Below are 25,405 nucleotides of genomic sequence, written 5' to 3'. Positions count from 1 at the left end.
TCCCCTCCTCTCTCCATTTCTCTCTGTCCTATCCAACAACAAAGCAACGTCAACAATGGCAATAATAACTGCAACGAGGCTGCAACAACTAGGGCAACAAAAAGGGGGAAAAATGGCCTCCAGGAGTGGTGGATTCATGGTGCAGGCACCGAGCCCAGCAATAACCCTGGAGGAAAAAAAAAAAAAGAAATTGAGAGAGGAGGGAAAGACAGAGAGTGGGAGAAAAAGACAGACACCTGTAGACCTGCTTCACGGCTTGTGAAGTGACCCCCCCCCCACAGGTGGAGAACTGGGGGCTCCAACTAGGATCCTTACACTGGTCCTTGAGCTTTGCACCATGTGCGCTTAACCTGCTGTGCTACCACCTGGCCCCCTGCCTCTTTGTCTTTTTAAACAGATCCCTTCTTAGCTCTGGCTTATGGTCATGTTAGGGATTGAACCTGGGAGTTCAGAGGTTCAGGCAGGCACAAATATCTTTTTTTTTTTATTAGTAGTATTGTAAAATGGTTTTTGTTTTTTTTTAAATATTTTATTTATTTATTAATGAGAAAGACAGGAGGAGAGAGAAAGAACCAGACATCACTCTGGCACATGTGCTGCTGGGGATGGAACTCAGGATCTCATGCTTGAGAGTCCAAAGCTTTATCACTGCACCACCTCCCAGACCACTGTTTGTTTAATGAGAGAGACTGAGATAAAGGAGAGAGAGAGACAAGAGCACTGCTTAGCATACACTTTGGTTTATGGTGGTGCGTGGGATTGAACCTGGGCCTTTGCAGTCTTAGACACGAATGTCTTTTACATAACCATTATGCCGTCTTCCCTGCCCAGCCTTTCATGTCTAACCAGGGGAAAAAAAAAAACCAGAGCAGGTGAGGAGATGTCTCCTTCAGTCCTGAGCACATGCACTCCAAGGGGCAGAAATCTCAGTCAATCTCAGGGAGTGGGAATGGCCAGGGAAGGGCAGGGACTCAGAGCAACATGGGCAGTGCTTCTGTGTGTCCCAGACATCTGAGCCAGTCAGTCAGTCGCCAACAGTGTGAAGGCTGCTCAGGAAGCACCCTGGCACTGCCCTGCAGGGGTGGGGGAGTGGTGGGGTCTATGGGGAGTATGCAGGCCCCTGGCAGCAAGCTCTCAGCATGACCAATGCTCCCCTGTGGGTCAGCGCTGGACGTGTGTGGCCAATCACTCAGAACGCAGCCAGGAGGGAGTGGAGGAGCCCCCCAACTCCTGGGAAGGGAGTTGGAGACAGCTGAGGGGCTGCAGTGTGCTGGGAGAGAAGAGTGACAGTGGGCGAGTGAGAAAAGTGGTGAAGCAGGCCTGCAAGTGTCTGCCTCGCTCCCTCTCCTCTTTCCCCTTTCCATCTTAATTTTTCTTTATCCTATCAAATTAAATAAAGTTTAAACAACCTTTAAAGAAAATAAAAATAAATAAAAAGGAAAGAGAAGAAAGGAAATGAAAAAGAAGGTTCATGATGGAGACCCCAGGGCAGGAAGAGGGCTGTGCCCTGCCAGGCCTTTGCTTGATGAGGGCTGCTCAGCGGAGGGGCCAGCGTGCTCTTCTGCCCCCGAGACCTGAGAGCCGAGACCCAGCCCACGACTGCACTGTCCCTTCTTCAGCCCTCAGCATTGCGCTAGGAGCCAGCCGTTCTGTTCCCACTGATCCTGGCTGGTACAAGAACAAAAAGACAAAGCTGTATCCCTCTCTGCCCCCCCCCCCCCCATTAAGGCAGAAAGCACAGGGAAGAGAGTTCACTGGGTAGGGTGTGGGCTGTACCATATGCAAAGCCCTAGGTTCGAGCCTCAGCACCACCCGAGAGTGCCAGGGAAATCTCTGGTATCTCCCTGGCACTCTCGGTGGTATCTCCCCAGTCTGTCTCTGAATCAGAGTCCCCCTGGGAACAGTGTTCCACCTGCTGGGATGTCTCCCAGGCCACCACTGAATGAATTTATTTGCTTACTTAGAGGGAGAGAGAGAGAGAGAGAGACCAAAACCATAACATTGCTCTACCAGAAGAAGAAGAAGAGGAGGAAGATAAGGAGATGTATTTACTGACTGCCTGAGACTAGAACAATGCTTTTGTGTATGTGGGGCCTGCACTCTCTCACAAGCCCACCATCTGCTACCAACCGCTCCCTCCCCCAGGCCCACCTCTTTCAGGCCTGTCTGTCTATCTGTTGATTTCTGCAGTGGCAGGGCCTCGTGCCTCACTATTCCATTGTTCCCTGCATGATTTTTTTTAAAAAAAATTATTTATTTTCCCTTTTGTTGCCCTTGTTGTTTTATTGTTATAGTTATTATTGCTGTCGTTGTTGTTGGATAGGACAGAGAGAAATGGAGAGAGGACGGAAACACAGAGAGGGGGAAAGAAAGACAGACACCTTCAGACCTGCTTCACTGCCTGTGAAGCGACTCCCCTGCAGATGGGGAGCCGGGGGCTCGAACCAGGATCCTCACACTGGTCCTTGCGCTTTGCACCACATGTGTTTAACCCGCTGCGCTACTGCTTGACTCCCAGCTTGCAACTTTTGTGGCCAAGAGATGGCTCTGTGGCAGAGTACAGGACTTTCAGGAGTGAGGTCCAGAGTTTAATCCCCAGCATTGCGTATGCTAGAGTGACACTCTGGTTCTCTCTTACACGAAGAAACAAATAAATGTTAGTGAAACAAAGCACACAATTCAGTTGTCTTCATCCCACTGAACACATCATATCTTCTGTCACAGAATACGTAATCAATCAATATCCTTTGTACACCGTGAATGACATCACCACGCCCACCTCACACTTCTGTGATCACAAGCTGCAGTGAGAGCCATGCATGTGACCATCCTCTGGCGGGAGGGTAATTTCTAGGTGTGGTATTGATGAGTCTGCAGGGAGTCGCCTAACTATAAGTTTCTGCACCAGTCCTAATGTCATGCGGCTTTGTAAGAGGAGTATGCCTGCTCTCGTTGCCACAGCTCCCCACAAACTTACCAGTTGTGCTCTCCAAGCAATAGAGCGGGCGTCGAGCGTGTGCAGTGCTGATGCCCAGCTTGGAGGCCAGACCATACCTACACCACTCACCGCCAGTTTTTAGCTACACGGGGATGGAGGGACGGTGACTGAAGGGGGAGGGAGTCAAGAGAAGGCAAAGGAGTTTGCTCCTGATAGTCCCCCTTCTCCACAGCTTCCATACCAGCTTCCTTCTCTCTCTCTTTCTTTTTTAAATGTTTTTATTTATTGTTGGATAGAGACAGAGAGAAATTGAGAAGGGAGGGAGGTGATAGACAGGAATTGAGACACAGAGACACCTGCAGCTCTGTTTCACCACTCATGAAGCTTTTCCCCTGCAGGTGGGGACCAGAAGCTTGAACCTTGCACACTGTGTGAGCGCTTAACTAGGTGCGCCACCGCCTGGCCCCTGTACTACATCAGTTTCCTCTTCCTGGGTAGGGCTTGGCACTCCTGGGAATGTCAGGGTGGCTAAGTGACTGAGGAGGAGTGCTTAGACTGCATGCAGAGCTGGACAGACTAGCCTCTGAGCGAGCACGAGCTCTTTCCTTTCGGTGAACTTTCTGGAATCAACACTTGCTGTTCTTCCCTTCAGACACGCACTCTGACCTCTGGGTGCTCAGACAGGAGAGTCCAGTGCAGAAATGCCGCTAAGCTTGCTCCACAGCTGGAGTCAGGTGCGGAGTGAGAGCCTGCTGGGCTGAGTCCCAGGCCCCTGGGTCTGCGTAGCTGGAGTGCAATTCATGGAACTGCAGTTACATCAGCTGGTGAAACACAAACAAGCGTCAAGACAGAGTCGTTTCTCCAAAACACAGAAGCTTTGGCAATATTAGCTGAAGGCCCACTGAAAGTTGCTGTCAGCCTTATGTGGGTGAGGCAGTGAAGGAACTTTTACTTATGCTGTTTTGTGAGGAGTCTGAAGAAGCACATTGCACGGCACAGGAAATGCATCGTGGTGAGAAGGCTAGCTCAGGAACACTCAACACTATTTCAAATATATACTTATTTATTATACTACTTCATTTGCTTAGCTGTATACCCATTGTCCTTGTAAAACCCAAACAGTACTTGGGTAGGTTGGCTTCTATGGTTTTCAGGAGACAGCTCACCTGCTAGGACACACACTGTCCATGTGTGAGGACCCGGCTACTATATGGGAACCCTATGAAAGGGGGAGCTTCATACATGGTGGAGAAGTACTGTGATGTCTCCCCTATTTTTTTTTCTCTGCTGGGAGTGGTGTGGTCAGTCAGATCCAAAGCCCTGGTGAAACACTAGAGGGAGGAGAGAGAGGGGGCTGGAGGGAAAGAGAGAGAGAGGCTTATTTGTGTAACACAGTAGAAGACTATGAGATAGTCCAAGGTCCCAAGCTCCATCTCCACCACCATGCAGACCAGAATAATTGTCTGGCCACCTCTGTCTCTCTCCTGAATAAATAAATACATCAGAGATAAATTAAAATACCAAATACTGGGAGTTGGGCGGTAGCGCAGTGGGGTAAGCGCATGTGGTGTAAAGTGCAAGGATTGGAGGAAGGATCCCAGTTTGAGCCCCTGGCTCCCCACCTGCAGGGGAGTCACTTCACAGGTGGTGAAGCAGGTCTGCAGGTGTCTGTCTTTCTCTTCCCCTCCCCTCTTGATTTCCCTCTGTCCTATCCGACAGCAACAACAACAACAATAATAATAACCACAACAATGATGGAACAAGGGCAACAAAAAGGGAAAAAATGGTCCCCAGGAGCAGTGGATTCGTGGTGCAGGCACCGAGCCCTGGCAATAACCCTGGGGGCAAAAAAAACCCCTTAAAAATGGCGTCTATATATTGTCACAGGACAAACAAACATCCTAATCCCACTTATTTCCACCCTAGATTCTGTTTGTTCAAGTGGAATGGGACTCTGGCTTGCAAATGGTAGTCTAGCTTTGTTGAAGTTAGTTCCTGTATCAGTCTAGACCGAGGTGAAAACATTCGTACCTCCTGTGTAGCCTGGATGTCAGGAAATATTGACTGAGAGGGCGGAAGAGTCCCGCTGTGTGTCATGCCCTCCTCGGCCCTCCCCTGTGGCATCACGAGAGAGTCCTGGGACATGTAAACATGACAAGGTCACAGCTTGGATGCTGACACAAATGAGAACTGCAAACAAAGCCGGGGACAAACGTGTCTGTTTTCAGTGTCCTGTAAATCATGTTGTGACTTGATAGTAGTTTAGGAAAATAACACTGTAGTTCCTTGACCAGCTTTTTAAAAGAAACAAAACCAATAAAGTTGTAACTATCAGCAAGTTTTGCTTTAAAGAAGACTATTTAAAAAAAACTTTGAATTATTTATTGGATAGAGACACAGGGTAAGAGGGAAGGAGAAAGGGAAGGGGGAGGGAGGGAGGAAGAGAGGCAGAGAGAGACACAGAGAGAAGAAGAAGGAGAAGAAGAAGAAGGAGAAGGAGAAGGAGAAGGAGAAGGAGACCTGTAATACTGCTTCACTTCTTGTGAAGCTTTTACCCTGCAGGTGGAGACTGGGGACTTGAACCTGGGTCATTCATTGTGCACTGTAATGTGTATGCTCAGCCAAATGCACTAGAACTATTTCATGAAGTTTTTGTCTTGAGGTGGATACACAGAATTTTTTTCTTATGGAGGGTCACAAATTGAATGAATTTGCAAATTATATTATTCAGCATTAAAAAGAAGGGAAGGGGGGGTTGAGTGGTAGCGCAGCAGATGGTGCATGTGGTACAAAGCTCAAGGACCAGCTTAAGGATCCCAGTTCGAGCCCCCGGCTCCCCACATGCAGGGGAGTCCCTTCACAGGCAGTGAAGCAGGTCTGCAGGTGTCTGTCTTTCTCTCCCCCTCTGTCTTCCCTTCCTCTCTCCATTTCTCTCTGTCCTATCCAACAACAATGACAACAACAATAATAACTACAACAATAAGACAAGGGCAACAAAAGGGGAAATAAATAAAAAATAATAAAAGGGAAGGGGGGTCCGGTGGTAGCGCAGGTGGCACAAAGCGCAAGGACCGGCATAAGGATCCCGGTTCGAGCCCCCGGCTCCCCACCTGCAGGGGAGTCGCTTCACAGGCGGTGAAGCAGGTCTGCAGGTGTCTGTCTTTCTCTCCCCCTCTCTGTCTTCCCCTCCTCTCTCCATTTCTCTCTGTCCTGTCCAACAATGATGACATCAATAACAACAACAATAACCACAACAACGATTAAAAAAAATAAAGAAGGGAAGACAGTCATTTTAAATAGCATGGATGGATCTTGATGAGAGCATTAACTAAGGAAATGACAAGGACTAAGAGACTCAGTGCTGTAAATCTCACTTATATACGTGATTTAAAAAAAATGTGAAACTCATAAATTTTCCTTTGTCAAAAATTGCAAAGCACTGGTTTAAGGTGGGCTTTTTTTGTCTTCCATTCATTTTGTTCTTTTTTTTTTTTTTTACCCCGCCCCTTTCATTTTTGTTCTTTGCCACTTTGCTCTCTCTGAAACCCTGCTGCCTTTTAAATAGAACTTGTGGTAATTAATAACCAAAGAAGCAAGGGCCAAGTTTCATGTTGTAAACAGCTGGAATGCATAAGCTTCCCTCTCCACTCCCCCGCTGCTCTGAGTCAACTCAATGTCCAAATGTCACTGGAATAGAAAGACAGAGGCATCAGGCAGCGGTGAACTTGACTGAATTATCATGTGCAAGGATCCGAGTTCTAGCTCCCTCGCCCCGCCCACAGAGGGGACGTTTTATGAGCAGTGAATAGTGTTACAGAGGTTTCCTCTCTCTGCCTATCTCCCCTTCCCTCTCAATCTCTCTGACTCTATCCAATGTGGAATAAGATAAAGTGGGCAGAGATCCAGAACCTCAGTAAGAGGCCACAGAAAGAGTTCCTCTAGCTCTACTCTCACTACAGGCCTGAGCTCTGCTGGATTCTGGGGACACTCCATCTGCCTGTCATTCTGAGTCCCCGACTGCACTGCTCCTTCTGTGTGGTGGGACAGCCTCCTCACCCAGCCCCCCTGTGTCCTCTCTTAACTCCTAACATCACCTCCTCTCTCTCTCTCTCTCTCTTTGCCTCCAGGGTTATTACTGGGGCTCCACTTATTACGAATCCACTCCTCCTGGGGGCTATTTTTTTCCCTTTCTGTTGCCCTTGTTTATTGTTGTTGTTGTTATTGCTGTTGTTGTTGTTGGACAGGACAGAGAGAAATTGAGAGAGGAAGGGGAAACATAGAGAGGGAGAGAAGGATAGACACCTGCAGGCCTGCTTTACTGCTTTTGAGGCAACCTTCCGGAAGGTGGGGAACCTGGAGCTCGAATCGGGATCCTTGCGCCAGTCCTTGGGCTTCGTGCCATGTGCGCTTAACTGGCTGCATTACCACCAGCCCCCCTAAAAATATATATACATGTATGTATTTATTATTGGATAGAAACATAGAGAAATTGAGAGGGGAAGATAGAGAGGGAAGGAGACAGTGAGACAACTGCAGCCCTGCTTCACCACTTGTGAAGCTTTCCTCTGCAGGTGGGGACCAAGGACTTGAACCAGCATCCTTGTGCACTGTAATGTGTACGCTTAACCAGGTGCACCACTACCTGGCCCCCTAACTCCTAAGAGCTCTTTCTTCTGAATTCTGTAAGTGTGTTTAGAAAATGCCTTCCTGTGACCCCAGAGGTGGTGCAGCAGATGAAGCTTCAGACTCTCAAGTGTGAGGGCTCAAGTTAAGGCCCGGCACAATGTGTGCCAGAGTGGTGCTCTAGATCTCTCTCCTTCTACTATTAATAAATAAGTGAATACATCTAAAAAACAAACAAACAGACAAAACCATTTTCTGGGCTGGTAAGACAGGGCAGCCTGCTAGAGCACCAACTTACATGACTAAGGTCCCATGGGACAAGCTTCAATCCTTGGCGCCAACTTATGCAAGAGCTGAACAGTGCTCTGGTCTCTCTCTTCCTCCTTTGTGATAATAAATAAATAAAACCTAATTAAATAATTAGAAAGGAGATGGAGGAGAAAGAAAGACAAGCAGAGCATCAGTCTGGCACATGAGATGTAAGGGATTAAACTCTGGCCTTCATGCTTGAAAGTTCAATGTTTTATCCACTATGCTACCTCCTGAACTGACATATATATATATATATATATATATATATATATATATATATATATATATGGTGTATTTTTTAATTGTCACCAGGGTTATTGCTGGGGTTGGTGCTGCCACTATGAATCCACCACTCCTGGTGGCCATTTTTTTTCTTTTTTTTTTTATGCAATAAGACAGAAATTGAGAGAGGATGGGTAGATAGAGAGAAGGTGATGAATTAGATACCTGCAGACTTGCTTCACTGCTGGTGAAGTGAGACCTGTGCAGGTGGGGAGCCAGGACTTGAGTCTGGGCCTTTGAGCATGGTGATGTGTCGGCTTAACTGGGTATGCCACTGTCGGGCTCCACAGACATTATTTTCTTTCTTTTTTTTTTTTTTCTAGTTTCCCCCCCTAATATTTAGTTATTTATTCCCTTTTCTTGCCCTTGTTGTTTTATTGTTGTAGTTATTATTGTTGCTACTGATGTCATTTTTGTTGGATAAGGCAGAGAGAAATGGAAAAAGGAGGGGAAGACAGAGAGGGGGAGAGAAAGACAGACACCTGCAGACCTACTTCACCACTTGTGAAGTGACTCCCCTGCAGGTGGGGAGCCGGGGGCTCAAACCAGGATCCAGGATCCTTGTGCTTTGCGACACGTGCGCTTAGCCCGCTGCACTACCACCCGACTCCCTCCTTTCTAGTTTGTATTAGATAAGACAGAGAAATTAAGAGAGGATGGGGAGATAGAGGAAAAGAAAGATAGACACCTAGAGACCCGCTTCATCACTCATGAACCTCCTGCAGGGGGGGAGCTGGGGCCAGAGTGGTGCTCTGGTCCTACCACTCTCTCCTCTTGCTTGCTCTCATCTATCTGTCTGTCTGTCTGTCTGTCTAGCTATCTATATATTTTTAGAAAGAACGAGAGAGGGGGCCAGGTGGTGGCGCACCTTGTTCAGTGCTCGCATCACAGTGCACAAGGACCCAGGTTGGAGCCCCTGGTCCCCACCTGCAGGTGGAAGGCTTTACAAGTGGTGAAGCAGGACTGCAGGTGTCTCTCTCTCCCCCTCCCTTCTCAATGTCTTTCTGCCTCTATCCAATAGTAAATAAGTAAAACAAAAATATTTTTTTTAAAAAAGGAAAGAACAAGAGAGGATGGGAAAAGAGCTACCAGCACACGGCTGCGCACACGTGGTGCAGGGAGCTGATGCCGGCCCCTTTGGGAGCAGGGGCGTGCAAGCCGGGACACTGCCAGCAAGGCCATCTCCACAGCCCTGCCGTCGCTGCTTTGTGCGGCACCTGTGCACCTGGCAGTATTTGTGAGGGGCGCGCACGACGCACCTGCAGGCCTCGCGGTATCTGGGGGGCGCACGACGCACCTGTGCGGCACCTGCAGGCCTCGCGGTATCTGGGGGGCGCACGACGCACCTGCAGGCCTCGCGGTATCTGGGGGGCGCACGACGCACCTGTGCGGCACCTGCAGGCCTCGCGGTATCTGGGGGGCGCACGACGCACCTGCAGGCCTCGCGGTATCTGGGGGGCGCACGACGCACCTGTGCGGCACCTGCAGGCCTCGCGGTATTTGGGGGGCGCAGTCGGGGCGGAGAAGCACCCGGGCGTCGCTGTGGTACCGTCATGGCTGGACCGGACCGGGCCGGGGAGGGGCCTCAGCACCTCAGGGCCCGAGACACAGGCCTCCCGCGCGACCCGGTCCGTCGGTCTTTCTCTTGCGCGCGACTCCATCCGCATCGGCGGCCGCTCTGACCGGTGGATGAACCCACTGGAGGGTCGGCTCCTGGGGAGCGACCCGGATGACGCAGCCCCAGGGGGCCCCCCGTGGGTGCAGAGGTCAGGGGTCTTAGGTCAGCTGAGGGGCCAGAGTGCATCAGAGGTCAGGGCAGGCGCCCGGTGGGGATCCCCCTTCCAGAGTTTGCGGCTGAGGGGCTGGGGGTCGGGAGCTCGGCGGCGGGGCCTGCATGAGGGGTCAGAGGTCATCGTTGGCTTAGGGGCGCGCGTCCCAGGTCCGCTAACGGACGGGGATGGGGGTTGGGGTGGGGGTGGGGGTGGGGGGTCGTAGGTCGGCTGAGGGGACGAGGTTGGAGCCGGGGTTCGGTCGAGGGGCCCCGGGCCCCAGGTCTGCTGAGGCACCGGTGGAAGGGGTGTGTGTGTGGGGTCGTCTGAGGGGCTGGGGTCGGGGGTCAGAGGTCGATGGTCGGCAGGAGGGGCCGGGGTCGGAGGTCAGGGGTCGACCAAGGCCGGGATCTAGACTCGGCCGGGGTCGGGGGTCGGGGGTCGCGGCGCCTCAGGCGGCGGGAGGGAGCCGGACGGCCGGCGGCTGCTCCCGGGTCCGAGCGCCTTCCGCCCCCTCCCCCGCCCCCGCCCCGCCCCCGCGGCCCCGCCCGCCGCCGCCGCCGCCATGTTGTGGCGCCCGCAGCCGGCGCCGGGGACGCGCGCGGCCGAGCCCGGGGCCGCCGCCGCCAGCGCCGCCAGGTAAGCGCCCCCCGCGGGCGGGCGGCCGGGCCGGACCCGGGCAGAGTCAGGCCGCGCCCCCCGCCGCCCCGGGCCCCGCGCGCCCGCCCGCCCTTCCGTCGCGGCCCCGGCCCGCCCGGCCCGGCCCGGCCTGCGCCGCCCGCCGCCGCCCCGAGGCCCGTCGGCCCCGCGGGATAACGGGCCTGTCAGCCGGGCCTCGGGGGGCGGGCGGCGGCGGGCGCGGGGCCGCGATCCCCGGCGCTGACTCGGCGCGGGCGGCGCCTCTGCCGGGCCTTGAACCCCGCCGCGGCGGGACGCGGAGCCGCAGCTGGGCCCGGGGCGCCTGTCAGCCCGCCCGCGCCGGCATTGTTCTGGCGGCCGGACCGCCGGCCTGGGGCCCGGGCGGGGCGGGGGTCGCGGGTTCGGAGGTCGCGAGTGCGTGGGTCACGGGGTCGCGGGTGCGAGAGTCACGGGGTCGCGGGTGCGAGGGTCGCGGGTGCGAGGGTCACGGGTGCGGGGGTCGCGGGTGCGTGGGTCACGGGGTCGCGGGTGCGTGGGTCGCGGGTGCGAGGGTCACGGGTGCGTGGGTCGCGGGTGCGTGGGTCACGGGGTCGCGGGTGCGAGGGTCACGGGTGCGTGGGTCACGGGTGCGGGGTCGCGGGTGCGTGGGTCACAGGTGCGGGGTCGCGGGCGTGTGGGTCGCGGGTGCGGGGTCACGGGTGCTGCCCCGTCGGGGGCCCAGCACGGAGGGGCGGCGGAGGGCTTCCCGGAGGAAGTGACATTTGGGCCGGGGCCCGGGAGGGTGGCGCACTCGGCATGTGCGGCCCCGCGGGTTGGAGGAAGTGAAAGCGGCCGGGCTCGGGGCGCAGGGGGCGCGGGGCGCAGGGGGCGCGGGTCCCGGGGGGGGGGCGGCTGACCTTTGCCCTCGGAGCCGGGGTCGCCCTGCGCCCGCCCATCCAGGGGCTCTGCCCCGCGCCTTCTCTGAAAACCTCCCCCCCTCGCTGCTTCCACGCCGAGCAGGCCGGGGCTCGGGTGCAGGGAGGCCCCGCAACGCCAGTGGGACCCTGGGCCCGGCCCTGCGGGGTTTGAGAGGATGAGCTGCGATCTTGTTGGCCAGGCGTTTTTTGTTTTTCTTTCCCCTTTTATTTTTAATTTAATTACTCAATTTATTATTGGATAGAGACAGAAATGGGAGGCGCCTGCAGCCCTGCCTTACCACTTGTGGGGCTTTTCCCCTGCAGGTGCGGACCAGGGGCTTGAACCCGGGTCCTTCCTTGTGTGCGCCCTCAACCCGGGGCACCACCGCCTGGCCCCTCTTTCTTCTTTGCTGTGTCTGTGGCTAGCAAGCTGTTGGGAGCACTGCAAACCTCATGTCTGGTGGTCGGGGAGGTGGCCCCGTGGATAAAGTAAAGCGCTGGATTCTCAACTGTGAGGTCCCGAGTTCAATCCCCACATGTACCAGAGGGACTGTCATGTCAAGCTTTCCCGCTCCTGTCTTTCTCATAAATAAATAAACAGACTCCTAAAAAGAACCCTAATGTCTGGGGATTTAGGAAGGCTTCCTGAAGGAGGTGACTTTCGGTCTGGGCAGACGGACTGGCCAAGGGCGTAGCGGGCGCGGGTGCCCGTGTGTGGCGTGTCGTGTGGGGAAGAGGCTGGAAAGCGGGCTGAGCGGAGAGCCTTGGAGGCATCAGGTGCTTTGTGCCCATCGAGGACAGACAGTGGTCATGCGTCTGTCCGTCACCCTGCTCTGTCTCAGCCCCCAGGTGGAGCTGTGTGGGCTCGGAAGAGCAGCCTGCGTTTCGGGGAAACTGCAGCTCGGCTGCCAGACTCAGAGACCAACGCACATGCTCGGGGTCTCCCACGCTTGGGGTCTCCACACGCTCGGGGTCTCCACATGCTGGGGTCTCCCACTTTCGGGGGTCTCCACATGCTTGGGGTCTCCCACTTTCGGGGGGGTCTCCACATACTCGGGATCTCACCACGCTCAGGGTCTCCCACGCTCGGGGTCTCCACACGCTTGGGATCTCCACATGCTCGGGGTCTCCCACTTTCAGGGGGTCTCCACATACTCGGGATCTCACCACGCTTGGGGTCTCCACATGCTGGGGTCTCCCACTTTCGGGGGTCTCCACATGCTCGGGGTCTCCCACTTTCGGGGGGTCTCCACATACTCGGGATCTCACCACGCTCGGGGTCTCCACACGCTCGGGGTCACCCACGCTCGGGGTCTCCACACGCTCGGGGGTCTCACACGCTCTGGGTCTCCACACGCTTGGGGTCTCCCATGCTCGGGGTCTTCACACGCTCGGGGTCTCCACACGCTCGGGGTCATCCACGTTCGGGGTCTCCACACGCTCGGGGGTCTCACACGCTCTGGGTCTCCACACGCTTGGGGTCTCCCATGCTGGGGTCTTCACACGCTCGGCGTCTCCACACGCTCTGGGTCTCATGCTCGGGAGTCTCACACTCTCGGGGGGTCTTACACGATCGGGTGTCTCACACGCTGGGGGGTCTCCCCCTCGGCCCGAAGTGCAGGTGCAGCAGACATGCTTGCGCCCTCTGGCTGCGCAGGCTCCCTCCCCCACAGAGCCAGAGCCGTGCAGACTCGGACCAGTGAACCAGCTCAGTTCCTGTTTGCTCTTCCCAGGCTTTGCTCCAGGAACAGCAGCAGTCTCTCCTCAGCAACATACCTCACAGTGTAGCGGTGATGACTGGACAGGACGAGTGGTTCTGTGACCTTTTAGGCGGGGCCCTGTGCTTGTGAAGCGCAAGAAGGAGGGGGTACTTTCTGTTAGGAGTGAGGTGTTGGAGCAGGAGTGGAAGTGTGTGGATACCACCAGGACTCCTGGAAGCCGAGGGTGTGAGCGCCGGGCTGGAGGACTTGGTCTCACTGAGAGGAAGCTGGTGCAGGACCCTCAGCACCGGGGACAGACAGACAAACGGACAGACAGGCCTGCCTGAGGTTTGAGCTTCTCAGGCTCCTCAGTACTGTGGAGAGCAGCAGGCCCTCTCGAATTTGAGTCTGTAGGTTTTTTTTGTTGTTGTTTCTTTTTTTAAGAGTGAAACAAAATCTGAGCAGACCAGCCTAGGTTGTGTATTAAAGGTTTCTCTTTTAAAGTTGTGATAATAGTATCTATGAACATTCATGAAGAAATGTTAGTAACTATGAGTAGGTATAGAAAAAAAAAGTGTATAGGGTGGGGGTAGATAGTATAATGGTTATGCAAAGAGACTGTCATGCCTGAGGCTCTGAAATCCCAGGTTCAGCAGTCTCCTGCACCACCAAAAGACAGAGCTGACCAGGGCTCTGGTTAAAAAAAAAAAAAAAAAACTGTATAGACATAAAACTGATAAATATTACAGCCTAAAGCTATTAATAATATTTAGTGGATTTCCCCTTTCTGCCACTAGAGTTGTCACTGGGACTTGGTGCTTACAAAATGACTCCAGTAATCATGGTGACCATTTTTATCTTATTAAAGATTTATTTACTAATGAGAAAGATAGAAGGAGAGAGAGAGAGAGAGACCCAGACATCAGTCTGGTACATGTGCTGCCGGGGATTGAACTTAGGACCTCATACTTGAGAGTCCAATGCTTTATCCACTGTGCCACCTCCTGGACCACCTGGTAACCATTTTTATTTTTCATTTATTATCTTTTGATAGAGACACCTAGAGCACCGTCACACCCACTCATGAAGCTTTTGTCTTCAGGTAGAGACTACAGGATTGAATCTGGATCCTCTTGGTCCTGGTGATATCTTGTGGTCTCTACTGGGTGACCCACCATCCAGTCTCCAATATTTAGTCTTTTTTTCCTAAGAGCCCACCTCTAGCTGATGTTGGTGCTGGGGATTGAACCTGGGACCCCTGAGCCTCAGGCAGGAGAGTCAGTTGTGTAAAAAATTATGCTATTTTTCCTCATCCCCAATTTAGTGTTTTGAGCTCTATCCTTTTTTTTTTTTTTTTTGCCTCCAGGGTTATTGCTGGGGCTCAGTGCCTGCACTATGAATCCACTGCTCCTGGAGGCTATTTTTTTCCCTTTTGTTGTTTTTATTGTTGTTGTTATTGCTGTCGTTATTGTTGGATAGGACAGAGAAATCGAGAGAGGACAGGAAGACAGGGAGACCTGTTTCACCACTTGTGCAGGTGGGGAGCCGGGGGCTCGAACCGGGGTCCTTATGCTGGTCCTTGTGCTTGGCGCCCCCTCCTGGTCTCTTTTCTTTCACGTTCTACAAAAGTAGGAACACTCTAGGGCGTCCTGTCCATTGACCTCTGTGAGGTGGACAGTGGATGGCCACTGCTGTCTGTGTCTCCCTATGGGCATCTGGTGTGGTTCTGTCCTGCTATAAGGGTGTGGAACATAGGATCCAACAGCACACTCCTTTAGGGGCCGGGTTCGAGCCTGGGTCACACATGACAAAGCAGCTCACTATCCAAGTGAGCTATTTTACCAGCCTCTGAGGTATGTTTAGGGAGTTAGAATGCCACTGTACTGCTTGGATTTCATGATGTGGGGGGATGTGTGTATGTGTGTTTGTGTTTGTGTGTGTGTGTGTGTGTGTGTGTGTGGCAAGGTGGGGTGCAGGGGAGATGTCTGATCTTCACTGTGATGTGAAAAGAAGTTAGCACCTGGGGTCAGGCAGTGGCGCACCTGGTTAAGCACTCACACTACAGTGCACAAGGATCCAGGTTCAAATCTCTGGTCCCCACCTGCAGAGGGAAAGCTTCACAAGTGGTGAAGCAGGGATGTAGGTGTCTCTCTGCCTCTCTCCCTCCCCCTCCTCTCTCAATTTCTCTCTGTCTCTATTCAATAATAAATAGAATATTAAAAAAAAAATTCAGCACCTTTTGAGTTGAGCTCACACCAGTCTTTCCTCGTGGTCTACATGGTGGATGGCCCCTCTCCCGGGAGGCTGTAATGAGTGAAGGCTGTTAGGAATGTGAACGGGACAATGCTGTCTGGAGTCTGGAAATCAAGTCCGTTGAGCAGGTAGATTGCACCCTGCCCTCCCTGTGGGGTATTGGGGTCGCTGTGGGGTGTTGGGGTCCATGTGGCTTTGTGATCTGTCTCAGGGGTTAGAGTTATTGAGCTCCCAGAGAACTTTTTTGAGGAGATGGAGATGTCACTAGATTCTTCAAAAAGAATTGCAGGGCAGGAGACATAGCATAATGTTTATGCAAAAAGACTCATACCTGAAGCCCCAGGTTTAACCCCCTGCACCACCATTAGCCAGAGCTGAGCAGTGCTCTGGTCAAAACAAAACAAAACAAAACACACCTCCAAAAGAACTGCAGGGTCCCCAGCTGCCCCTCAGAGTGGCCTCCCTGAGGTATCCACACCTTCCCTGTGAGTGCTGGGACTGGGCTGGCTTTTCCTCTTTATTTTTTTCCTGTCATTTGAATTATCTAGATACTGTTTTTGTGAAAACAAACAAGTGAATTGTAGATCTGTTTTCATTTTGGAGGCAAATATGTGTGCCTCAAGGAGACACTCCAGCTGCTCGAAGTGTGTTCCTACAGACGCAGAAGCACTGTGGGAGCTGCCACCCCCATACCCCCATGCCCCCAGGTGGGACAGTGACTCCCAGACACTGCATGGGGAGGATGGCTAACTGCAGTCCCTGAATTCTGAGAGTCAGGACTGCCCCTGGATGGGAGGGGCTGAGGAGCAGAGTGTGACTTGGCTTCTGGCCTCATTTGTGGGGGTTTATTCTGTAGGGATATTTCTCAAGAAATCTTGGGCGTGGCCTTAGCCTTTAGGTGGGCACTGGGGAAACCAGAGACAGCACAGACATAGGGTCACAGGGTTGTGGGATTGCCCCTTCTGGGGGCTCTGTCACCCCAGGGTGGGAGCTGTGGGGGCACTCCTCCTCAGGTCCTGCTGTCCTTGTCTCCACATGCTCTCCCCACAGTGTCCTTGGCAGCCGGAGCCAAGCTGCTGGTGGAGTGGGCTCGCCCTGCTTGGCTCCCCTGCCTGCCGCGGCTCCAGCATCCTGCTCCTTCCTGCCAGCAGAGTCCCTCAGGCCTGCGTGCTCCTCCAGCAAGCCAAGGGCAGAGAGAACGCTTAGAGATTGGCGGCTGCTCTAATTGCAAGCCCCCAGGCTGTTCCGGGAGCTGAAACCAGCTGGAGAGGTCCCAGGGTTGGCAGCAGCCATCGAGAGTCCTCTGGGTCTTAGTCCCACCTCGGCCTTGTCACACAGACAGCAGCCCCTGTTGGAACTGGCTGAGGGGGCAGCGCCTCCGCCGCCCTAAGCCTCAGGAGATGGCAGATCTGCAGACCCGTCAGCACTCGGGTGGCCTCATGCCCCGTCCCTCCTCCTGAGTGCAGTCCCAGGCCTCCTACTGATGGGCCGCTGGCTGTGGAGGTGGGCGCTGTGGAGGCGGACATGGCCTTCAGGAGCTTCTGGCTGGCAGCAGTTAGAGAGCAGCTTTCTCCCAGGCCTCCCCAAGGGCGTGGGTTCCGGCCTCACAGCTTCCCTTCCCAGATGGCTGGCTCACCTCTGGGGAGCACACTCAGGCCCCCTAGATGGACTGGGTGGCCATTTTGGGGGAGGGGGCGGTAGTAACGGTTCTGACTTGTCTGGGTAGTTCCTGCCCTTTGGAAGGTAGCTGGGGCTCATTCCGCCACCCCGCACCATTCCTCTGAGACATCTGCCTTTCCACTCAGAGGCCCCTGTAAAGTGCTTACACCCCTGGGAGAGGTCAGACACCTCACAGTTCGTCACTGAAGAATGCTTTAATTACCAGGAATTAATTAAGTCACCCGAGAGAAAGTGTGGGACCCAGGCAGGCGCTTGGGGGCAAGAAAACCCTCAGGGACACCCTTCTGCATGGCAGGAAGGAGTGAGGGCTGCCGAGAAACAAACTTTCTGTCTCCTTTCTTCCTTCCTTCTTCCCTTCCTTCCTTCCTTCCTTCCTACTATGAGAGAAGAAGGCATAATGTGATGCCTGCAATGGCTCTGTGTCCAGTGGGCACTGTTGTAGGCTGAACTGTGTCCCCAGCCCAGCATGAGTAGCTTCTGCCCACCTCCTGTGACTTGGGTTATGCCCAGGGTCCTGCCAGCTGGGACTTGGCTACAGCATGGCCCAACTTTTGTCTCAGGTGGCGTGTTAGAGGACTGGGAACATTGCATTTTCTTTCATTTAAAAAAAAAAAAAAAAGCTCACTTGCATAGTGCGCTGCTTTGCCCTGTGTGTGACTATGTTCAAGCCTGGCCCTGCTATAGACAGAAGTTTCAGTGCTGTGGTCTCTCACTCTTTTTCTCCCTCTGCTTCTCACAAACAATCATATGCCAAACAAGCAGTAACCCAGGGGCTGGTGGCCTGGCAGTTGGTACAGCAGATACAGCGTTGGACTCTCTCTCTTTTTTTTTTTATATTTATTTTATTTATTTATTCCCTTTTGTTGCCCTTGTTGTTTTATTGTTGTAGTTATTATTGTTGTTGTCGTTGTTGGATAGGACAGAGAGAAATGGAGAGAGGGAGGGGAAGACAGAAAGGAGAAGAGAAAGATAGACACCTGCAGACCTGCTTCACTACCTGTGAAGCGACTCCCCTGCAGGTGGGGAGCCGGAGTTTGAACCGGGATCCTTATGCCGGTCCTTGTGCTTTGCGCCACCTGCGCTTAGCCCACTGCACTACAGCCCGACTCCCTCTCTTTTTTTTTAAAGAGTTCTTTTTTAAAAAAAATATTTTATTCATTCCCTTTTGTTGCCCTTGTTGTTTTATTGTTGTAGTTATTGTCGTTGTTGATGTCGTCGTTGTTGGATAGGACAGAGAGAAATGAAGAGAGGAGGGGGAAGACAGAGGGGGAGAGAAAGACACCTGCAGACTTGCTTCACCACTTGGGAAGTTACTCCCCTACAGGTGGGGAGCCAGGGCTCGAACTGGGATCCTTAAATTGGTCCCTGCGCTTTGTGCCACCTGCTCTTAACCCGCTGTGCTACAGCCCGACTCCCCAGTGTTGGACTCTTAAGCATGAAATCCCAAGTTCAGCTCCTTGCACTGAAGTGCCAGGGTGATGCTTTGGTCCCCCCCCTTTTGTGTGTGTGTGTGTGTGTGTGTGTGTGTGTATGTGTGTGTGTAAAATACAGGTGCTGGGGAAGTGACTCAATGAGAGAGCCCATCTCTTCCATGTGTAAAGTCCTGGGTTCAATCCCTGGCATCACATGAAAGGAGCAGAAATATAAGTTGAACCGCATAGGTGGTGGTGGTGGTACACTGATGTCTCTCTTACATTCACTTATAAAAACATAGAGCAGGAGCCAGGAGATGGCTCACCCAGAAGAGTGCATGTCTCACTATGCTTGAGGCCTCAGGTTTGAACCCTAGCACCACGGAGAAGCACCACACTTGTGGGAACTCTACAGATAGTGGGTAGTGCTGTGGTCTTTCCCTACACTTTGGGGAAAAAAAATGGAACAAGTTGGCTTGGAAGCAGCAGAGTTGCACATACATGAAGCTCTGGTGCTGGGGGATTTGGGGCAGCTGAGTTTGTAAGCATTGGAACATCCAGAAGAAAGCAGAGCTCTCCTAGCTGTGCTGTGTGGCTGAAGTGTGCGGGCAGACAGTGATCCTATCAGTGCTGACGTCTGTCACTCCTGCCCCAGCCCTTGGAGCTGCCTTCAAGGATCTCTGTTACCCTGGCAGCTCTTCCACCTCTGGCTTGGGCTCCTGCTGCAGGCCTTCCTGCTTGCTGTGCCCTCTGCTTCCCACGCCCCCTGCATGGTGCCCCAAGCATCAGGTAGTTGGTGGGTGTGCGTGTGCTGGGAAAGCAGTATGGCTGGAAGCCAGAGAGCTGGGGGGCAGATGTGCTGGGGCAGGAGGGCGAGCTGTTGAGGGAAGGGCAGTGTGAATGTGTATAGGGGCTGGGACTTGCCACCTTGACCTAGACCCTGCAGGATACGGTGGTGAGATGTTGGCAGGAACCTTGAGGGTTAGGGACCTGCTGGAAGCCTTTTTGGGGGAGATGGTGTGAGAGATGTGGGGAGACAGTAGAGGCAGCTGGGGCAGAGTAGCCAGATGGGGTGTGGCCGATATCAGAGAAAGGGGGGCCTTTGTAGTAGAAGGGTGGCCCCCTACTACTGTGTAGCTGCCTGTGCTCCCCATTTGCTGGAGCATGAAGTACTGGCAGTGGGCCCCAGTGGTGGGCTCTGGTGGTGGGCTCTGGCATTGGGCCCTGCTAGTGGTAGGTTGACAGGTCAGGTGCTGACGTGGGTCTGGGACCTGTACCCCTAGGCTCACCCAGCACGGAGCTCAAGAGCTGCTCCATCTGAGAGGGACAGTTGTGTTCTCAGTGCTGGATATGACATGTGTGTGTGTGTGTGCGCGCGCGCGTACGTGAGTGTGTGTGTGTGTGTGTGTGTCGTGTGAGCTGGCTGCTGAGCTGTGTCCTGGGTGCTCTGCTTGTCCCTGTGCTCAGCCACTTTCCAGCCTCATTTTCTGAATCCTTAGTTTCATCTGTTTTTGAGAACAAGTTGTCTTTGACTCACAAACCCATTTGGATGGGGTTAATTGACTGGAAATACTTATTTCTAAAGGGTTTCTGTTTCATTAGGCTTCTAGCATGTTTTTAAAAAGATGTTTGCCAAGATTAGATCAGGGCAGAAGTGATTTTGGTATAATCAAGTTCTTTACGACCTCTTGGTTTGAGTTATGTTTTGAGAGTAGTGTGTTCATTCATTCCTAGAATCAGGTTCTGAGTGCATGCTGCATGCCAAACACTATTCTAGGCACTGGAAAAAAACAGCAAACAAAAAACCTTTTGTGTAGTTCATTCACATTGTAAGGTGTGGGGTTTAATGGAGAACAAGTAAAATACAAACGCTGAAAGATGGTGAAAAGTGTTTTAAGGGAAGTGAAGCAGGGTGGAGAACAGGGAGGTTTGGTCGAGGCCAGTTTTCTGCTTGGTGTCACTGAGAATGTCTGAGCAGAGATCTGCCCACAGGGAGGGAGAAGGATAGCTTGAGGAGTTTAGCAGGGACCATGAGTCCACATGCCGGGCCCTCTCCCTTGCTGTGAAATTGAGGGTGCAGGGGAGATATGAGAGGAGGCTGCTGGGTCCTGGGAGGACCTGACTTCCAGGGTGATGACCAGCAGGTCTTGTGGCCACAGACCTGGGATTGAGACGTGGGCCTTGCCAACACTCTTAGCTGTGGGTGGTTGGCCTGGGTCATTGTGGGGTCTGTTGCAGGTCCACCCATGACCTGGGGGACAGCGGGACCAGAGAGCTGACTTGTGTGACTCAGCAGTGTCGTGATGGCTGACCACGTGGTAACCTGTCACCGATCCTGACCCACACCACTTTAGCCAAGTGGGTTCTAGGTGGGTTCAGAAGTTTGCATTGTCAGCAGGCTATTTAATATTTACATCAATGACCTCCCAGAAACTTCTTCAAGGAAGTTCATCTACGCCGATGACATCTGCTGTGCAACTCAGGCATCCAAGTTCGACATCCTCGAGGAAACACTCACGAAAGACATGTCTCTGATATCTGATTACTGTAAAAAATGGCGACTAACCCCTAGCACTGCAAAAACGGTATCATCTGTTTTCCATCTACACCATGCCTCGGCCTCGCGTGAGCTTAATGTGCAGCTTGGCGATACGAGAATCCAGCATGAAGCCCAGCCAGTCTAGCTTGGCGTTACTCTCGATCGCACTCTGTCATTTCACGAACATCTCATAAAAACTGCAGCAAAGGTGGGCGCGAGGAATAACATCATTGCAAGACTGGCCAGCTCCTCATGGGGCGTGAGCGCTTCCACACTACGATCATCCTGTCTGGCATTATGCTATTCCACTGCAGAATACTGTGCCCCAGTATGGTTCTGTAGCCCCCATGTCCACTTGGTCAATTCCAAATTATATTCCTCCATGAGGATAATTTCTGGAACCATCCGTTCCACCCCGGTTCCATGGCTGCCAGTTCTTAGCAACATCGCCCCGCCAGATATTCGTCGGGATGCAGCATCATCTAAGTTCATTTCCCACGTCTACACTCGACCGGACCTGCCAATATACGCGGATATCTTCGCCCACCCTGTCCGACGCTTGACGTCTCGTCACCCAATCTGGTCCCCTATGCCTACACTGAACTTCTCTGTTCCAGACTCTTGGCAGTCAGCTGAGGTAAAGAACAAACACCTCATCACAGACCCTTGCAAGCGTCAACCCGGCTTTGACCTAGCACGTTATGATTGGGCCCTCCTCAATTGCTATCGAACAGGCCATGGCCGGTGCACCGCTATGTTCCATCGCTGGGGAGCCAGAGACGACCCGAACTGCCCCTGCGGCTACAGACAGACTATGACCCACATAGTCAACGACTGCCACCTCTCCAGATTCAAAGGAGGTCTCGAAACTTTACATCAGGCTCAACCTGACGCTGTTGACTGGCTATGGAAGAAGGGCAAATGCTAGAAGAAGAAAGGGGGATTCTTGAGGCCAGTGGTTCTTGGATTGACTTTTTTCCCTTTTTTACCAGAGCACTGTTCAGCTCTGGTTTATAGTGGTATGGGGGATTGAACCTTGGACTCGGGAGCCTCCGGCATGAGAGTCTGTTTGCATAACCATTATGCTATCTACCCTCTGCCCCCCCCCTTTTAAAACATTATTTCCATTCATTAATGTGAAAACATTTTTTAAATATTTCAAAGTTATTTATTGGGTAGAGACAGAAATTGAGAAAGAGGGGGGAGGGGAGAGAGAGAGAGAGAGAGGCAGAGAGAGAGACAGACAGACCTGCAGTACTGTTTCACCACTCAAAAAGCTTTCTCCCTGAAGGTGAGGGCCAGCTGCTTGAGCCTGGGTCCTTATAGATTGCAACATGTGCATTCAACTCAGTGTGCCACCACCTGGCCCCATGAGAATGTTTGTGAGCACTGTCAGACCACCCAAATAACCAGCCAGACTTCTCAGCTGGTAGTGCTATGCTTTTGGCTAATGAACAGGGAGGGACACCTGCCTGGTGCGTCTGGAGGTGGAGAAGAGGGCTTATAGTCTCGGGGGTGGGGGTGGGCTGTGATTGGGGAGCAGCAGGCTGGCAGGAGTCTACATGCAGTAAGAGCCCTTCAGCTCAGACTTTATCTCATTTGATTAACTTATCTCTCTGGGCCCAGTTTCCTTGCTGGTAGATTCAGTGGCTTTAGTGTTTTTGTTTTGAATACTGTCTTCGGCTCTGGCCCTGACTTTGGAGTTGGGAGGACCTCTGGTCTAGAGCAGTGTTTGCTAAGCCTGGCTTTGCAGCACTGTGCACTGTGTCTTCATTGTGCAAACACTGCTGTGAATGTTCTAGCGCCACACTGGAGTGATCCCTCGGGGCAGTGAGGCTATTGGGCATCTGAAATGCATTGTGTGACCTGGTGACTCTGTTTCTGAGAAGAGGGTAGCTGGCCCCTGGACTCTGGGTCGGCACTCTGCGGCCACTGCAAGTTCTTTGTGGGGAGGACGAGGGCTTTATAAACTGCCAAGCTCCTGTGAATCCACACATGCATGTGGGTGAGGAGGCCTGGGCACAGCTGCCAGCCAGGTTGTTGTGCCTGCCGGCCTGCAGCCTACCATTCCTGGGCAGGAGGGTGTCGGTGAATCCAGCTGACCACTGATTATAGGAGCCAGGACTGCTCAGGGCAGCCTCTGCACTTCAGGGCCCATCCAGCCCTTCCTCCCATCCCCATTTAGGCAGTGCGGCATCTAGCCCTTAGCTCAGGGCTTCTTTGAAGTGGGAAGGCCGGACTAACTGGGTAGAGCAAAGGCTTCAAGGGAGAAAGGTTACCTCTGTTTCCCTTCTGTGGAATTGAGAAAGTGAGTTTCATCCCCTTTCTGTTGTTTTCCATCAATATTGGTTGTATTTCCAGTTAGAATCCAAACTAAATGTTGGTCTGTCAAAACTAAGACAAAAATGAAGCCACGTGTGGAAGTGCAGGTTGAGGGCGAGAGGGAACTGGAACTGAGACTTTTCCTCCTGCCATTTGTGGGTACACACCTGCTTGGTGGACTGATAGCCTGCTTCTCAGCACTCCTGATATGTCTGAGTGAGGGGTGGGGGCCCAGCAGGAGTAGTTTCAGAGTTCTGAAGTGATTCTAATGTTTATAGTTGGGGACTGCCTATTTATTTATTTATTGTGTGTGTGTATGTGTGTGTGAGAGGGGAGAGTGAGTGTGTGTGTCAGTTACTGGGTCTTCACCCATGTTTGATTCCACTATTCCTGGACTGACTTTTTCATTCCTTTTGTTTCAGAGAGGAAGAGATAGCACTGTAGTTCCCCTCAGTGCCATGGCGTTCCTATGTGGTGCCAGGGCTTGAATCTAGGTCCTACACATGGTAAAGCAGGCTAGTGACCTCTTGACCCGGGATCATCTAGTTATAAAGTGAACCTCACCACTGTACGCGTACCCCAGAACCCTACCTCTCCAGAGCCCTGCCCCACTAGGGAAAGATAGAAACAGGCTGGGAGTATGGATCAACCTGCCAACGCCCATGTCCACCAGAGAAGCAACTACAGAAGCCAGAACTCCCACCTTCTGCAACCATGAGGAATTTTGGTCCATACTCCAGAGGGATAAAGAATAGGGAAGCTTCCTATTAGAGTGGTGGGATGCAAAACTCTGGTTGTGGCAATTGTGTGGAATTGTTCCCCTTTTGTCCTATGGTCTTGTTGATCTATAAAAAAGAATGGATTCTGGGTCTCAAGAGATGAGTAGAGTGCATACCTTACCACATGTGAGGCTGAGTTCAATCCCCAGCTCCCCGCAGGGCATCATGGATGGCACCAAGGGGGGGGGGTGCTGCATGTAAGTTATAGAGATGTTTGGTGCTCTCCCTTTCTCCTTTCTCTGTCCTCTGTGGCTCTCTTTGCTAAAAATATAGAATAAATGTTGGACTTGGGGTGACTGAGCAGCATTGCATGTGTGAAAAACTCTGACTTTCTTCTCTGGCACCCTGTTAGAAAGATAGATACAAGGGCCAGGTTAGTGTATACATTCCGTGCACAGGGACCCAGGTTAAAGCCCCTGGTCCCCACCTTCAGGGGGAAAGTTTCACAAGTGGTGAAGCAGTGCTGCAGGTGTCTGTCTCTCTATATCCAATAATTATATATATGTGAAAGACACAGGGGGTGGGTGGTAGCAGAGCAGGTTAAGTGCACCTGGAACAAAGCATAAGGACCGGCACTGTGCAAGGATTCTGGTTGGAGCCCCTGACTCCCCACCTGCAGGGAGGTTTGTTTCACAGTGGTGAGGCAGGTTTGTAGGTGTCTGTCTTTCTCTCTCCCTCTCTGTCTTCCCCTCCTCTCTCTATTTCTTTGTGTCCTATCCAGCAATAACAACAGCAATGGCAGCAGTAACTAACAACAAGGGCTACGAAATGGGAAAATGGAGCGGTGGATTTGGAGCCCCAACAATACCCTGGAGCCAACGCATAAAGCACTGGGCTGTGGAGCATGAGCTCCCTCGCTTGATCTCCAGCCTCACAGGTAGCAGAGTGTGGCTCTGCTTCTGTCTCCTCCCCTCTCAGAAATAACAATAAAACAAATCTTTAGAAAATGAATTCTGCCAGCTTTCTCTGTGTCTTTCTTTCTCACTCCTTGCCCTTCCCTGCTCTGCCAGTTTCCCTGCCCCAGCTTGCCCACTCTAGTCCATCTTGAGGCCTCCGAGCACCGGAGGGGGGGGGCTATGTGTAGTGGTGGCGCCCCCTCCCCTCCTCCCCCAGCCCTTGTTGTCATCGCTCTGCTGGGCTCTGGAAAGCCAGGAGGTAGGATGTAGTGATCTGTATTTGAGACAGTGAAGTAAGAACTCTATCAAAGCTGACTTTCATCCCTGTAACGGCCCCGTGCTGCACATGGGGAGACTGAGGCAGG

General features: G+C 52.8%; 1 long non-coding RNA gene across 1 annotated transcript; it reads right to left on the bottom strand.

Moving 5' to 3' along the window:
- Window positions 1-553: 553 nt before the first annotated feature.
- On the bottom strand, window positions 554-9,758 carry LOC132534881 (uncharacterized). Its single transcript, XR_009546630.1, has 2 exons — window positions 9,627-9,758; window positions 554-3,759 (listed from the first exon to the last, which is right to left on the bottom strand). It is a non-coding gene; the product is annotated as an uncharacterized LOC132534881 (long non-coding RNA).
- Window positions 9,759-25,405: the final 15,647 nt, after the last annotated feature.

This window comes from Erinaceus europaeus, chromosome 20 (genome assembly GCF_950295315.1).
Source record: "Erinaceus europaeus chromosome 20, mEriEur2.1, whole genome shotgun sequence".
NCBI classification, from domain to species: Eukaryota; Metazoa; Chordata; class Mammalia; order Eulipotyphla; family Erinaceidae; genus Erinaceus; species Erinaceus europaeus.
This window is presented reverse-complemented; position numbering and strand designations above follow the sequence as displayed.